The sequence below is a fragment of the Myxocyprinus asiaticus genome, chromosome 40 (genome assembly GCF_019703515.2).
Source record: "Myxocyprinus asiaticus isolate MX2 ecotype Aquarium Trade chromosome 40, UBuf_Myxa_2, whole genome shotgun sequence".
In the NCBI taxonomy this organism is placed as follows: Eukaryota; Metazoa; Chordata; class Actinopteri; order Cypriniformes; family Catostomidae; genus Myxocyprinus; species Myxocyprinus asiaticus.
This window is the reverse complement of record NC_059383.1, coordinates 4,795,741-4,813,779: the sequence shown is the minus strand read 5'-3', so window position 1 is coordinate 4,813,779 and position 18,039 is coordinate 4,795,741. Positions and strand designations below refer to the sequence as shown.

The 18,039-nt window shown below is 44.4% G+C and overlaps 1 protein-coding gene across 6 annotated transcripts in view; it reads left to right on the top strand.

Moving 5' to 3' along the window:
• The window catches only part of LOC127430667 (gamma-aminobutyric acid receptor subunit gamma-2-like), a 144,382-nt gene that overhangs the window by 28,392 nt on the left and 97,951 nt on the right, over positions 1 to 18,039 (top strand). The gene's annotated exons all lie outside the window — the stretch shown is intronic.

Sequence of the window (18,039 nt, the reverse complement as noted above, 5' to 3'; positions counted from 1 at the left end):
TGCCTGTTTATATTGTTCACTAAATCATTTGGGCCATCAAAATTGATTGGTTATCACCTGTGAAATTGTCTAATCTTCTGAAAGTCTTTTTAAAATATTAAAACTTTTTAAAATATTGTTTTAACAGTATTGCATCACATTCTGTGAAGTTTCCTGAAAACCTCTTCACAATTACAGTGTTTGTTATAATTGATCAGTCAATAGCTCAATCTTTAAATATTTACCTGAAATGGCTTGAGTGATTATTTTTCAATTAAAAGAGTCGTCATTTCAACCAAAGATTACAAATGTTTGGGAGTCACGTGATGCTATGCTAGTGGAAGCATCCTAGTGGTGTTCTCCACTACACTTTGCTACAGTTATCTTTTCAATCAACATCACTCAGTGCGAACTGATTTAGTTTTGATTGTTTAACTGCGCGGGGAGTGTAGGATGTCAAACAAATTGAAATTGTCGGCCTGTGGGGACATTAAAAAGCATTTACGGTCACACACGTCTGACGCCTCTCAAGAGCAACATGGCGGGGATCCGGTTGGAAATTACAGTGTGCCTCAGGATGTAGGTCAAGATATTGCTAACATTTATGCAGCGCTAAAGAAAATCTTGAGTGGCATGGAGGGCCTCGCGGAAATGCGTAGAGCGATCACATCTATGGAGGCGAAAATGTCCACCCTGATCACAAGAATGGACAAGGCTGAAAAGCAAATCGAGTCTCTGGAAGCAGCAAGAAAAGAGCTGCAGACTAACCCGCCGGCCACCAAAACTGATATGGATAAGGTGTGTGAAAAATTAGAGGATATGGAAAATCGAAGCAGAAGTAATAATGTTTGTTTATTACAAACATTATCAAGATATGGTCAAGTACCTGGACTGGATTATTCTGAATTTGTTCGACACAGTGGGCCATCATCTGGAAATAGAGGGCACACACAGAGCTCTCGATTGGCTTCCCAGAGCGGGTGACAGACCCCGATACATTCTGGCAAGATTCTTGCGGTCGGCAGCCAGAAACATTGTTTTACGTGCGGCGAGGAATAAAGGCAAGTTGTGCTGGGAGGATTACAACATTATAGTTTTTCCGGAATTTGCAAGTATTACACAAGTGAAACGGGAGCGATTCAAAGAGAGTAAGAAATTACTTCACGCACAGGATGTGAGCTTTGCTTTGCTTTTCCCGGCTAAACTGAGAATTGATGCCAAGGATGGACGTAAGACTTTCACATGCCCATGAGAAGCTATGGCCTTCAATGGAATCAATGGAATGAGTGAGTGGCTTTGCCAGTGCTGAATCAGCGGTACTACACATTGTGCATTTTGCTGAGTAATCTTGTAGCAATGGTGTCATGGAGGGTCTTGTGTGTGTGCATGGACCGTCAGATTTACGGGGAATGGACACCAGTTGGGACTGTTATGCGAGAGGTTGAAGCGCATTTTTTTTCTGTTCTGTGGTTTATTAAGGATTTTATGGTTACATCAATGTTGAATCATGGTCTATATAATTTATCCTTAGGTACAAAATTTTTCTTTGCATGTCACACTTTAATATAGGTGAAAAGTTTCTCTCCACGTGGAATGTTAATGGGCTTGGGCACCCTATAAAAAGAAAGAAGGTTATATCGTTTCTTAAGCATAAAAAAAAAAGATATAGTGTTCCTTCAAGAAATGCACCTTTCTGCACAGGAAGCTGAACAACTTGATAGGGCATGGGATGGGCATGTGTTTTGCAGTGCTGGTTCGAATAAGAGCAGGGGAGTCATCACATTGATAAGTAAACATTTACAATTTAAATGTCTCAAACAGATCAAAGGTAATTTAGGAAGAGTCATTATTGTTTTGGCTGAAATACAGGGGCAAAATCTTATTTTGGTTAATATCTATGCACCCAATGCTGATGATCAGAACTTTTTTATAGATCTTGTGGGAAAGTTACAAGCCGCTGGGATGATATGGTTTTGGGTGGAGACTTCAATCTTTCAATCTTTTAATGGATTCGGAGACTTCTGAATCCATATGGGAGGGACTACAGCTACTACTTTTTTCATCAGTTCATAAGATTTACTCTAGAATAGATTTTTTTTAATTTTTTTATATCGAAGTCACTTATTGAATTTGCCACCGATTGCTCAGTTGGGAACATTTTGGTTTCAGATCATGCTTTGGTGTGTTTAGAGAAGTTGCCACATGTAGAGAAAAGAAAATCATATAAATGGTGCTTTAATACATCCCTTCTGCAGGACCCAGCATTTCAACAAATGTTAAAGACAGAAGTTAATGTTTATGTGGAGGCCAATTTGTCCTCAGTGTCTTCTGTAGGCATGGCATGGGAGGCGCTTAGGGGTCGGATCATACAATATGCCTCATTCATTAAAAAGATCAAAGCACAGGAATTTATGGAATTGGAAAAGAGTATTAAAAGTGCTGAAACAGAGCAGAAGCGTCAAATGTCATCCAATGGTCTTAGAGAGTTGACTCAGCTAAAATATAGGTACAATACTATTTTGTTATAGAAGGTTGAGTTTTGCTTATTCAGGGCAAGACAGACATACTTTGAGTTGGGAGACAAGGCAGGGAAACTTCTAAAAGTTATCGTCCAATTTCGCTGATCCAGTTAGATGTAAAAATATTGTCTAAAATTCTGGCTTATCGAATAAGCATAACAGGCATGTAACAGGTAAAGGTTGGGCAAGGAGGAGGTGGGAACCAGCTGAACAGTCAACGTTAAATTTAATGATATAAATGAACTTAAAACCAACATAAACAAACGTGCAACACAGCCATGTGCATCTCTCTCTCTCTCTCTCTCTCTCTCTCTCTCTCGAACCAGCGTCTCTGGCCACCCCTTATCTCGCTCTCCCACTGATCAGCTGATTCAGTGCTGGCCGTGCTCCATCACGACCCGGCCACGTCCTCCTCCTTGTCACATTCCTCCCCCGCCCGATTCAGGCCATGGCACCACCGGTCTGACTAACTCCCCCCATCTCTGGGGGGGGAGACGTTGCCCTTCCAGCCGTTCTGTCAGCTGGTGGTCCACCCTGCCTCCTGTGAACCTGGGAGGAGAGATGAGGGGAGGTGTGGGGAGAGGGAAAGGGTGAGCGGTGACACACACAGAGAGAGAGAGGAGAGAGATAGAAGAACTTGCTCGCCGGCTCCAGGACGCGCTGTTGCCCGGTCCTCAACTGCTCCTCTGCCTTTGGCAGATGCCAGCTCGCTCCTCCCCTGGTAGATGGCAGCGAGTCCTCCGGCCCCTGGCGAACGGAACTGCTCCTCGACTCCAAGACAGCGCATTCCTCCTCACTCCTGGATTTCAGCACCACTGTAACAGGTAAAGGATGGGCAAGGAGGAGGTGGGAACTGGCTGAACAGTAAACATAAACTTTAATGGTAGACTTAAAACCAACATAAACGTGCAGCGCCTCCTCAACCGCTCCTCCCACGGCAGACGGCAGCGAGTCCTCCATAGTAATGACATCTATTATACATATAGATCAAGTGGGATTTATTCGTGGTCGCAGATCTTCTGATAATATTAGACATTTTATAATATTATGTGATCAGTAGCGAATGATCAGACCCTGATTGCTGCTATCTCACTTGATGCCGAGAAGGCACTTGATAGGGTGGATAGGGTGGAATCTTTTTAAGATTTTGGAAATTTACGGGTTTGAGAACACTTATTGGGTGGATTAAGTTACTATATAAACATCTGGCAGCGGCAGTGCAAACTAATGGATTAATTTCAGATTATTTTGTCTTGGTAGGGAACCCGGTAAGGCTGTCTTCTCTCACCTTTGCTGGAACCATTAGCAGCCGCATTAAGAGAGAGGATGATTTTCCTGGTATTGTAGCTGGAAGTGTGGCGCATAAACATTTACTCCATGCAGATGACATATTATTATTTGTCTCCGACCCTAGAAGATCTATGCATAGCCTCCACAGAATTATTAATTCTTTCTCCAAATTTTCAGGATACAGGGTGAATTGGTCTAAATCGGATGCTCTTGCTCTGACAGCATATTGCCCTACCACAGCTTTCCAACCTGGCTCCTTTCAATGGCCCAAGTAAGGCATTAGGTATTTAGGCATTTTATTTCCAGCAAATTTGAGAGATTTAGTTAGTTAATTTTGACCCATTAATGAAAGTTTTCTCATATGATGTTGATAGGTGAGCTTCACTACATTTGTCTATGGCTGGGAAAGTCAATGTTATAAAAATTAATTGTATCCCCAAATTAAATTATTTTCTAGAGTCTCTCCCGCTAGAAGTTCCTCTTTCTTATTTTAAACAATTTGATAGAATATCTAAGTTTTTTTTTATTTTATTTGGAATGGTAAATTACCTCGGATACATTTCAGTAAGTTACATAGACCAATTGACAAAGGAGGTTTAGACCTCCCCAAACTTTTGTTTTATTACTATGCATTTGATCTTGGACACTTGGCCCATTGGTCTCTTCCACCTGAGCGAGCCCCTCCCTGGTACAACATTGAACCAGCGGTCCTTGCCCCAATTTCACCATTGCAAAGTCTTTCTATTAAATTGCCTATAGAAGTAAAAATGCATCCCGTTATTTCACACTTACATTCAGTATGGACAAAGGTTTCCCATATTTTCAGTTCCCTAACTGTCACTCACTCGACGTTGGTGTCGATGTAGTGACACTAGGGGTCACTCTTGGGAGCCTGAGACACCTCTGGTCTTTGATAAAAGGCCAATTAAAATTGGCGAGTGGTATTTGCATGCCACTCCCCTGGACATACGGGTATAAAAGGAGCTGATATGCAACCACTCATTCAGATTTTCTCTTCGGAGCCGAACGGTCATGCTCATTGAGCTGAATAGCACTGTTCATTCACCTTTGCTGGATCTGACGGCACATTTCAGCTGCTTCTCCCTCCTCTGCACTGGTGCACTGCAGAGAACGCCCCTGGGCGCTTCGGCAGAAAAACTAGAGAGTATATCTTCTGAAAGAGCGTTTTTCCCCTCTAAAAGAGCGCACACACTGAACGTCTTTTTAAAGACGCGTCTTTCTAAAGATGCCTTTCCGATCTTGTTATTCCTGGTTGCGGTCGTTTTTTCTCAACTTCGGAGTTCATAATCGCTGTCTTTCGTGTCTGGGCGCAACCCACACAGAGGCAGCGTTTATGAATGGTTCATGTTCTCACTGCGAGAACATGACCATGGCAACGTTGCGGTCGGCTCCCCGCCCCGGTCCTCCTACCTACGGGGGTCCCCTATTTGGGGACCTCAATGGGATCGCCTCCGCCAGGTATCCCCCCGCGGACCTCCCATTCCCCAGCACGCTCGTCTGCCCCAATTGGGCTTCCGGATGAGTTTGCCGGCTCGTCGCACGGCGAGTCTGGCTTCTTGTTCAGGGCCCGCGAAGATGATGAGCTCTCGAGCGCAGCATCGGAGAGCGGGCTTGTCCAGTCAGACGCAGAAGCCTCAGCTGGGCTTCCCCCTTAGGGGACGGTCGCCCAGTTACAGGCCGATGCCGAAATGACAGACATGCTTTCCCGGGCGGCCGCGAGCGTTGGGCTAGAGTGGAACCCTCCGCTTTCCCCTGAACCATCGCGGCTTGATGATTGGTTTCTGGGCTCGTGGCGCCGCTCAAAACAGCCGCGCCCCACTCCAGTGCCATTCTTCCCGGAGGTGCATGAGGAGCTGACGAAGTAGTGGGAGGCACCTTTTACTGCCCGATCCCGACTCTGCAGTTTCCCCGCTCTCACTACCCTCGATGGCGGGGCGGCCAGGGGCTATACGGCGATTCCCCTGGTGGATAAGGCGCTCGCGGTGCACTTATGCCCGCAGAGCGCCGCCACCTGCCGTGGACGCCCTAAGCTCCTGTCCAAGCCCTGTATGCTCACTTCGTCCCTAACGGCTAAGGCCTACAGCGCTGCTGGACAAGCCACCTCTGCCCTGCACGCCATGGCTCTCCTGCAGGTCAACCAAGCCAAGGTGCTGAAAGAACTGCACGAGGGTAGTTCTGCCCCAGATTTGATGCAGGAACTGCGCTCGGCGACCGACCTCGCCCTTCGGGCGACGAAGGTCATGGCGTGGTCTCTCGGGCGGACGATGGCCACACTAGTGGTCCAGGAGCGCCACCTGTGGCTCAACCTAGTCGAGATGGGTGAGGCCGACAAGACACGCTTCCTTGCTGCCCCCATTTCCCAGGCGGGCCTATTCGGTGACACCATTGATGACTTTGCCCAGCAGTTCTCGACGGTAAAGCAGCAAACGGAAGCAATCTGGCACATCCTGCCCTGGTGCGGCTCAAGATCCCGCACCCCGTCTTCTCGTCGCCAAGGGCGTCCCCCTGCGGTGACTGCACTGGCTCCACCGCAGCCCGCCCCTCCGGCCCGGCCCCGGCGTGGAGCCCACCGAAGGAAGCCGACTCCACCCGTCTCACAGCCAGCGCCGAAGAACCCATGGAGGTGCTCGAAGCGCCCCTGAGACGGGCAACCCAGGGACGAGGGAACCCACTCACATGGAGCTGGTTGAAAGACCACTCCATCCCCCGGTGGAGGGCCGGGTGAAAATCTTTTGTTGCCTTTTTGTTTGATTTCGCCACACGCCCAATTGGCTGCGGTACACAACAGTTCAGCAAAAGAGCGGCTTCCTTCCTCCCTGGGTCACATACCCGGTGTGTACGGTCGTCACCATGACTACCGTCCACAGGCTTTTTCTTGCAGGATTGGCGCTCCAGTGGTGCCCATTCCGCCCCTGAGCGCCCAGTTGTAGCACACAGCCGCCCCCAATGTGGCATCCTCCACAGGTTACGAGGACAGGCCTCTTCCTCCCCCATTTCAGGCTGTTCCGGGGGTGGTCACAAGGAGCCAGGTAAGTGCTTCGATGTCCCTAGACTCAGCACGGCCACGATGTGCTGTGGCACCTCGCGCTCCACCCCGCCGCGAGGCCCCACCTGCCGGTATGTCCGACGACGTTGTCCCCTTGGTCCCCCTCGCGCGGAATTTGGACGCATGGCTTGCGCTTTCCAATCCATCGCGGTGGCTGGTCCGGACCGTCCGACTCGGCTATGCGATTCAGTTCGCCACAAAGTCCACCCTTTCGGCCTGTCCCTGTCTCCTCGCTTCTTTACGAAGATCGCAGAGGCTGCCCTTGCCCTGTTAAGGGAGGTGGGCATTCACATTCTCAACTATCTCGATGACTGGCTAATCTTAGCTCACTCTCGAGACGGGTTATATGCACACAGAGACCTGGTGCTCTCACACCTCAGCCGACTAGGGCTTCGGGTCAACTGGGACAAGAGCAAGCTCCTCCCAGTTCAGAGCATCTCTTTTCTCGGTTTGGAGTTGGACTCAGTCTCCTTAAGAACGAGCGCCCCAGTCGGTGCTGGCCTGTTTGAAGGTGTTCAAACAGAAAACAGCGGTTCCACTTAAACTTTTTCAGAGGCTCCTGGGGCATATGGCATCCTCAGCGGTGGCCACCCCACTTGGGTTGATGCATATTAGGCCGCTTCAGCACTGGCTCCAGACTTGAGTCCCGAGACGGGCATGGTGCCACGGGACACACCGCGTGGCCATTACATTGGTCTTTCACCGTCTTTTCAGCCTTTGGACCGACCTCTCGTTTCTACGAGCAGTTGTTCCCCTAGAACTGGTCTCCAGGCGCATTGTGGTCATGACAGATGCCTCCAAAACGGGCTGGGACGCTGTTTGCAACGGGCACGCAGCCGCCGGCCTCTGGACGGGTCCGCGACTGCGTTGGCACATCAACTGCCTCAAGTTACTGGCAATTCTGCTTGCCCTGCAGAGGTTCCGGCCATTGATCCAGGGCAAGCACGTGCTAGTTCGGACGGACAACATGGCAGCGGTAGCATATGTCAAGCGCCAAGGCAGTCTGCGTTCCCACTGTATGTCACAACTCGCCCGCCGTGTCCTCCTCCGGAGTCGGCAGCACCTCAAGTTGCTGCGAGCCACTCACATCCCGGGCAACCTCAACACTACAGCGGACGCGCTGTCACTGCAGGTTTCCCTCAGGGGAGAGTGGGGACTCCACCCTCAGGTGGTCGGGCACAGGTGGACCTATTCGCCTCCCAAGAATCCTCCCACTGCCAGCTCTGGTACGCCCTCAACAAGGCTCCCCTCGGCATAGACACGCTGGCCCCCTGGCATTCGCAAATATGCGTTTCCCCCAGTGAGCCTGCTTGCACAGACCCTGTGCAAGGTCAGGGAGTACAAGGAGCAGGTCGTCCTGGTAGCACCGTACTGGCCCACCCAGACGTGGTTCTTGGACCTCACACTCCTCGTGACAGCTCCCCCCTGGCAAATTCCCCTGAGGAAGGACCTTCTTTCTCAGGGACGGGGTACCCTCTGGCACCCGCGCTCAGACCTCTGGAATCTCCATGTTTGGTCCCTGGACGGGACGTGGAAGACCTAAACGGCCTACCACCCGCGGTGTTAGACATGATCACGAGGCACCCCCTCTACGAGGCACCTGTATGCCTTTAAGTGGCGTCTATTCGCTAAGTGGTGTTCTTCTCGACACGAAGACCCCCAGAGATGCGCAGTCGGATCAGTGCTTTCCTTCCTGCAGGAGAGGCTGGAAGGGAGGCTGTCCCCTTCCACCTTGAAGATGTACGTTGCTGCCATAGCAGCACACCATGACACAGTTGACGGTAAGTCCTTAGGGAAGCACGACCTGATCATCAGGTTCCTAAGAGGTGCCAGGAGGCTGAATCCCTCCAGACCGCCCCTTGTTCCCTCATGGGATCTCTCCGTAGTTCTTCAGGGTCTACAGAGAGCCCCCTTTGAGCCTTTGCAGTCAGCCGAGCTTAAGGCACTCTCCTTGAAGACTGCCCACCTGACTGCGCTCACTTCCATCAAGACGGTAGGTGACCTGCAAGCGTTCTCTGTCAGCGAAACGTGCCTGGAGTTCGGTCCGGGCTATTCTAACGTGATCCTGAGACCCTGACCGGGCTATGTGCCCAAGGTTCCCACCACTCCTTTTAGGGACCAGGTGGTGAACCTGCAAGCGCTGCCCCAGCAGGAGGCAGACCCAGCCCTGTCGTTGCTGTGTCCGGTGCGCGCTTTATGCATCTATTTGGATCTCACACAGAGCTTTAGAGTCTCTGAGCAGCTCTTTGTCTGCTTTGGTGTACAGTGGAAAGTAAGCGCTGTCTCCAAGCAGAGGATCACCCACTGGCTCGTTGACGCCATATCTCGCCCAAAACATGCCACCCCCGGTAGGGCTACGAGCCCATTCTACCCGTGGTGTAGTGGCTTCTTTGGCCCTGGCCAGAGGTACCTCTCTAACAGACATTTGCAGAGCAGCGGGCTGGGCAACACCCAACACCTTTGCAAGGTTCTACAACCTCCGGGTGGAACCGGTTTCGTCCCAGGTAGTGGCACGCAACACAAGCGGATAAGCTCGGGATAGCCGGCCGGGTGTATCGCTTGCACATAGCGCCTTCCACCTCCTTTTGAGCTGAAGACGTGCGCCGTTAATTCCCAGTAGTGTTCAAAAAATTTGTTCCCTAGTTGATTTCTTCCGAGCCCTGTGGCAGTCGAGTTTTCAGAGAGACTCACTGCGGGCCCAGTACACGCGCTAAGAGCACTGTTCTGGGGTAGGTGCTCCGCATATGGTGGTTCCCTGTAAGGCTAAACCCCATGCGATCTATATCTTCCGCTAGTTCGTTTCCCTGCTGGCAAACTGCGTCTTCCTTGGGCAGAGCTCCTCTACCCCAGTCTCCATGTTTGTAGTAACTCCTTCCCCATTGGGCAGGATCTACCTTGAAGGCTCTCCACATGGTTGGAAAGACCATGTGATGTATTTTTCCACTTAAAAATATCCCCCCTCTCTTGGGGCGAGGTGTGGTCTCCGCGTTGTCCTCCCCTTGGGAGGGACACCCCCCGACTAGACCTGGCGGCCCAGTCGGATAATCCCCCTTCTTTTTTAGGGAGTGGAAAAAGAGAAGGGGATAAGAGGCCACGACTGGGTTAAGCCTGTCTCTATCTTTGGGTAGTCGACTTGTCCCCAAAAAGGGCCGTTCGACACTCATAACTGTGTTGGGGGAGGTTACGTGTCGACCTGGTGTGCTGGCTATGAGGCACACAGCAAGTCTGCCCACCACACACCACCAGTTCACGTAACACCGTTCAGCCTTGTGGCGTTTTTATATAGGGATCCCTAGTGTCACTACATCGACACCAACGTCGAGTGAGTGACAGATAGGGAACGTCATGGTTACTGGTGTAACCTCCGTTCCCTGATGGAGGGAACGAGACGTTGGTCCCTCCTGCCACAACGCTGAACTACCCGCTGAAATGGCCAGACCTTATATCGGCTCCTCAGCGTAAAACCTGAATGAGTGGTTGCATACCAGCTCCTTTTATACCCGTATGTCTGGGGGAGTGGCATGCAAATACCACTCGCCAATTTTCATTGGCCTTTTATCAAAGACCAGAGGTGTCTCGGGCTCCCAAGAGTGACCCCTAGTGTCACTACATCGACACCAACGTCTCGTTCCCTCCATCAGGGAACGGAGGTTACACCAGTAACCATGACGTTTTGATACTTACCTAAATGTGTCCTCAAGCATATGGCTGAACCCCAAATTATGTATCAACAAGTCCCCCTTTTGCTGGAAAGAATGTATGGAGAGGGGTGTTGCTACACTTGGTGACCTTTATAAAAAAGGATCTCTGAGATAATTTGAAAATATAACAATTTGGGATTTCTAGGTCTCAATTTTTTAGATATTCACAGTTGCGCTATTTACTTTGTAATATTTTTGATGGTAATACACAACCCCCTAAAGCTGCAGACAATCTTTGTATGGTACTCACAGCCTTTGGAAAGGGGCATGAAGCATTAGTGTATTATTCCTTGTTGATTCAGAGTCTTGGTGATGGGACCTTAACAGCTCTTAAGAGGTTATGAGAAAGAGATTTGAACTTGATATTGGAGGATGGGGAGTGGGAAAGAATAATAATAATAGAAAAATGTTAAAACTATGTCTAGGGATGCAAGGGTATGCCTTATCCAGTTTAAGATGTTGCATTGTTTCTATTGGACTCCATCTAGATTGTTTAGGCTTGGTTTAAAAGACACACCTACCTGCTGGCGATGCCAGTTGGAGGATGGAGGCATACAGTAGCCCATGCTCTGTGGTTCTGCACTAAGATTCAAGAATTCTGGTTAAGAGTCCAGAATATTATCTGTGAGGTTTTAGATACTCAAATTTCATTCTGCCCTACACTATGTATATTAGGTGATGGGATGGTTATTAAAGTTGGTGACTAACATACAAAAAGCTGGGTCCAAACTAGTGTAATGATTGGCAGACAAATAATTCTTAGAGGATGGAAATCAATTAGTGCTCCCTCGTTTCAAGAATGGGTCACCGAATTGTTAAAAAAAAAAAAAAAAAAGGAGAGAGTAAAAACAGCATATTTGGAGTCACACTGGAATAAACAACCCACATGTAACTTACTCAAAAACACTCAAAGGCCAAAAGTCTGAGACATCTGACCTTTGGTTGTTTTGTCTACTCCATAAAAGCATCAAATTCTACTTTACACTCCCTAAACATTTTAGCCATTTAAAAAACATGAAAACCTTTTTTACTGCTTCTATACGATGATGCTTATGCAGGCAGAAGTAGAGAAAGATATCGCATAGGTACATTTTATAACATGTCTATAAAGATAACTGCTCATTACTCTTGCATTGTATTTGCTGGGACATGGTGCAGTGCAATTCTTTTATCAGTTAAAGCAATAGAAATTCTGTAATTCATTAAGAATGAATTATACTGGCAGAGATTTCTAAATCTTAACCTATTTGGGTGAATCAAAGAAAGGTACAGCTCATATTTCACCCCCTGAAATTAAAATAAACAAATTAGAAATTATGTTTTGCATCAAGAAAATGATGACTGTTTTAGGACCATTAAGACTTTTTGATTGTGACATTATTTTAATGACAGTTAAGCACAGTTTCCCCCAAATTCTCATTACGGCATAATGCAGTTGGTCAATATTATTTAATGCATTAGGTATCATGAACTAACAATTAAATACATATTTTTACAGCATTTATTAATCTTTGTTAATGTTAGTTAATAAAAATACAATTGTTCATTGTTAGTTCATAGTGCATTAACTAATGTTAACTAACACAACTTTTGATTTAAAAAAACGTATTAGTATATGTTGAAATTAACATTAACTAATATTAATAAATGCTTAATAAGTATTGTTCATTGGTAGTTCATGTTAACTAATGTTGTTAAATAATGTTAACAAATGTAACCTTATTGTAAAGTGTGACCAATGATTTTTTTTTTTTTTTATAAATGCTATAATCAAATATATTTGCAAGTGTACAAATGTACTTTAAATAATACATCATACTTTTTTATGGGGTTAAAAGGCTTTGAAATAGCAAGATAAATATAATCAAAATTTGCTTCAGCACATTTAGCACAAGATGAACAAGATGGGCAGGACCATTATCCTATCAAGCGTTACAAAAATATGTCAATTCCATGCAATGGTAAGAGCATATCTGGAATAATGATATTAAAGTAATAAATTAAACATGATGAATGTAAATTACATAATACAATAATAAATACATGAAAAAGAATAAAGAATAAAATAAATAAATATACAATAATAAACATTTAAGATAATAAATAAAAGGAAACATTTTAAATAAATTAATGTTTATGTATTATAAAATAAATAAACAGAAATAACAAATGTTGCTTTGACACTGCAAAATAAGGATAGCAAGAAATCCATGTTGCAAAAGAATGGGTGAAAGTGTGCATTATTCAGTATTTATGCAACTGTAGTTGCCTAACCACTATGGTGTCTGTACAGTAAGTAGAGCACATGCAAGATTCACTCACAGTAGGCTTTTTCCCACTACCATATGTGTGCTTGCGTGACTGACTGTTGTTGAAGTATACATGAATGTATTTAACAGCCTGTCATAGTTTAAAATGATCTGCACATAAGGCTTTACTTACAGGGTCAGAAATTAACCAGTGCTTGGGGGGAGAACAACTCCAAAGGTGACAGAAATGCTTCAGATATTTAAATTGTGGGTGCATTTTTTTTAATCCTTTCTTTTCTGTACATTACATGTACAGTATTTCATTAAGTTCTATTTAGGCCTAGTTAAGGGTTTAGTTTGAGTTTATTGCCTATGGCAGTGTTGTTGAATGTGTTGCTAATATGATGTTTTTTTAATGATTGCAACTAAAATCATTTCTGAAAAACACTAAACATGATGGAAACTCTAAAACTTGAGACAGTGATTACACTGAAATCTACTGTGATGGTACACAGTGGAGAGCTGTATATTCTAACATACATGTAGGCCAATTATTTTTAATGAATACTAGCATTGTTTATTGTCATGATATCATGTGCTTTATTTACAGCTATGTTTGTATTTGATGTTGATTTGATTTTATAGGTAAGCCACAATTGTTCAGTTTGACAATTTAGTTCAATACATTTATTCAATTGAAGTATTTTACACAAATGGATGACATACTATATGTTTTTTATGGTTAAAAAAAAAAGAAAAAAAAAAAAGAAAATTGAAAACAATATGCCCTCTTAAAAGTAAAAAATGGCAAGGGGGCAAATATTGCCATTTAAAATTCTTTTTTAAAAAAGGTAAATTTCTGTGGAAACAACACTGGTGGTTATATAGCCTAAGTTTATTTAAAATGCCTCTTTTTATAAGACCGTCGTTAGAATTGAATGTATGCCTGTATAAATTAAAAGTGTACTTTGACTGTAATTGGTGGTTACTGCAGGGGCATGACAGAGCTCTGGATTGCCGAACTCTGGCCAAGCCATAGTTGGCATCACCCACCGTATCACAGTCCATTCTCATGTGCAGCCACAGGCAGATGTCACTTGATTCATGGGGTTTGTGGGAACTGTAGTGTTTTTGCTAATCTGCCATGACTAACCATCAGTAGCTGGAAGAAAACTGCAAATCACTTTTGGAATTTTTGAAATGAAAATTCACTAATGTTGTTCCAAACCTGAATGACTTTCTTTCTTCTGTGGAATATAAAAGGATAATTTTTGAAGAATGTTGAACAATCTGCTCTTTCACATATAATGAAAGTAAAAGGGAAACAGTGCTGTCTAAAATGACAAAAAGCACCATACCACACAACTTGTGTGCTATATTATATATATATATATATATAAATATATATACACAGGTGCATCTCAATAAATTAGAATGTCGTGGAAAAGTTCATTTATTTCAGTAATTCAACTCAAATTGTGAAACTCGTGTATTAAATAAATTCAATGCACACAGACTGAAGTAGTTTAAGTCTTTGGTTCTTTTAATTGTGATGATTTTGGCTCACATTTAACAAAAAACCCACCAATTCACTATCTCAAAAAATTAGAATACATCATAAGACCAATAAAAAAAAACATTTTTAGTGAATTGTTGGCCTTCTGGAAGGTATGTTCATTTACTGTATATGTACTCAATACTTGGTAGGGGCTCCTTTTGCTTTAATTACTGCCTCAGTTCGGCGTGGCATGGAGGTGATCAGTTTGTGGCACTGCTGAGGGGTTATGGAAGCCCAGGTTTCTTTGATAGTGGCCTTCAGCTCATCTGCATTTTTTGGTCTCTTGTTTCTCATTTTACTCTTGACAATACCCCATAGACTCTCTATGGGGTTCAGGTCTGGTGAGTTTGCTGGCCAGTCAAGCACACAATTTCTTGGTAAACGGGTGCAGTGACTTTGGTTTTCAAAAAACACAGTGGACCAACACCAGCAGATGACATTGCACCCCAAATCATCACAGACTGTGGAAACTTAACACTGGACTTCGAGCAACTTGGGCTATGAGCTTCTCCACCCTTCCTCCAGACTCTAGGACCTTGGTTTCCAAATGAAATACAAAACTTGCTCTCATCTGAAAAGAGGACTTTGGAACACTGGGCAACAGTCCAGTTCTTCTTCTCCTTAGCCCAGGTAAGACGCCTCTGACATTGTCTGTGGTTCAGGAGTGGCTTAACAAGAGGAATACGACAAATGTAGCCAAATTCCTTGACACGTCTGTGTGTGGTGGCTCTTGATGCCTTGACCCCAGCCTCAGTCCATTCCTTGAAGTTCACCCAAATTCTTGAATCGATTTTGCTTGACAATCCTCATAAAGCTGTGGTTCTCTTGGTTGGTTGTGCATCTTTTTCTTCCACACTTTTTCCTTCCACTCAACTTTTTGTTAACATGCTTGGATACAGCACTCTGTGAACAGCCAGCTTCTTTGGCAATGAATGTTTGTGGCTTACCCTCCTTGTGAAGGGTGTCAATGATTGTCTCCTGGACAACTGTCAGATCAGCAGTCTTCCCCATGATTGTGTAGCCTAGTGAACCAAACTGAGGGACCATTTTGAAGGCTCAGGAAAACTTTGCAGGTGTTTTGAGTTGATTAGCTGATTGGCATGTCACCATATTCTAATTTTTTGAGATAGTGAATTGGTGGGTTTTTGTTAAATGTGAGCCAAAATCATCACAATTAAAAGAACCAAAGACTTAAACTACTTCAGTCTGTGTGCATTGAATTTATTTAATACACGAGTTTCACAATTTGAGTTGAATTACTGAAATAAATGAACTTTTCCACGACATTCTAATTTATTGAGATGCACCTGTATATATATATATATATATATATATATATATATATATATATATATATATATATATATATATATATATATATGCAGTATTATCTTGATATATGAGTTAATGAGAGAAGGAGCAATGTCCAATTCATTATCAAATCATTCTTTTGAGTTGGATCTTTTCCAACCAGGGGTGCGTTTCCCGTACAACGACGTAACTCACTGTTTAACCACCGTAGTTGATGCATTGTTGGAAAAATTAACTAGCTAATTGTGACTGTTTCCCGAAACCGTAGTAACTATGTCGCACATCCATCGTTTGAACAATGTTAGTTCAGCAGCATAGAGATGTCGTTAATGACATTACGCAGGGAGTGGAGTAAAAACTTCTGTTAATATTTAATTATAAAAGCTCATTTACATACAACCCCAATTCCGAAAAAGTTGGGACAGTATGAAAAATGCTAATAAAAACAAAAAGGAGTGATTTGTAAATTATATTCACCCTTTGCTATATTGAAAGCACTACAACTACACATTAGATGATGTTTTTCCTTGTGAATTTCATTGTTTTTTGAAAATGTACAACATTAATTTCAAATCAGATGATTGCAACACGCTCCAAAAAAGTTGAGATGGGCAATTTAAGACTAATAAAAATTTGACGAGTTGAAATAACAAGGTGATGTGAAACCGGAGATGTTAAACAGGTGAGGCAATCGTGTCATAGTATATAAGGAGCCTCCAAAAACAGCCTAGTCCTTCAAGAGCAAAGATCATTCGAGACTTGTCAATTTGCCAACAAATGTTTCAGCAAATATTCCAGCACTTTGAGAACAATGTTGACCAAAGACAAATTGGAAAGATTTGGGGCATTTCACCCTCTACAGTGCACAATATAGTTAAAAGATTCAAGGAGTCTGGTCAAATCTCGGTGCGTAAAGGGCAAAACGAAAACCACTTCTGAATGTGCGTGATCTCTGATCCCTCAGACGTCACTGACTTAACATCATTCATCTGTAATGGATATCATGAACATGGGCTTGGGATAACTTTAGTAAACCTTTGATAGTCAACACCACTCGCCGCTGCATCCACAGATGCAAGTTAAGACTTTACTGTGCAAAGCAGAAGCCCTATATCAACACTGTCCAGAAGCTCTTCCAACTTCTCTGGGCTCGGTCTCATCTTAGATGGAAAGTAGAACAGTGGAACTGTGTTTTTCAAAAGCTTTTTGAAATGTGTACTCTTCAGACCAAAAAAAACAAAGCTGCTGTGTTATCTGGGCCAAAGAGGAAAAGGGCCATCCAGGCTGTTATCAGCATCAGGTCCAAAAGCCAGTGTATGGGTCAGGGGTGTGTCAGTGCCCATGGCATGGGTAACTTGCACATCTGTGAGAACACCATGATTGCAGACAGATAAGTACAAATTTTGGAGCAAGATACACTGCCATCCAGCACCGTCTTTTCCAGGGACATCCCTGCATTTTCCAGCAGGACAACTTCAAACCACATTCTGCCCGGATTACAAGTACATGGCTGTGGAGCAGAGTGTGGGTGCTAGATTGGATCTATGGTCGTAACGATGGAACTTGCAACCATAGTTGGCTAACGATGCTTTTGGGAAATGCACACCAGGTCTCATAGTCACATTACTATCCTTAAATTTTTGCAAAATATTTTTTACATGGCTTGTTGTACGTCTCACTGCAGTTTCCTGGTGAACTCTAGACATTGACATTTATTTACTTTCACACAAATCACGAGTAAAACGGCAAACTATAAATTTATTGTACCTCACACCTGCACAGGTCTTGTTTTGTAAACCCACACCTGTCCCGCACCCGCAGTACTTAACAGAACACCCGACCCGTTATCCGACAGCAGCACTAATTGAATTCCGTACCCAACCCGTTCAAAATAAAGACCGTGATCCGAACCGCACCCGCATTAAAATAAATCTACTACATCAGGTAGACAAAAATTATGCATTTGCTCAAGTCTCTCAAGCAATCAATCTAACATTAAGCACTCTAAGAAAAATAGATTAGTAGCCTAACGTTGTGGTGACAGTTAACAGAAAAAAGATGAGAAAGTGCGTTCGTAGTGTAAACAGTACAAAACTTTTGTCTACATCATGTGGACAATCTGTCCACACAGGCTATTTTGAACAAATGTGCATGAATCACACCGTAGGCTACACAGACACTGTGAGGTCTCCATAAATAAAAATCTACTGGCGAGTTTTCTGTCCCTGTCTTCTAGTTCCATCTTAATGATTCGCAGTGCATCACTGAATGTGATATCAGGGAGTTTATGGAGGGATCTAGCTCAGCGCGGCTATTACATGCATCATGTAGACCCTAGGTCTAATCACAGACAGAGGTGACTTAA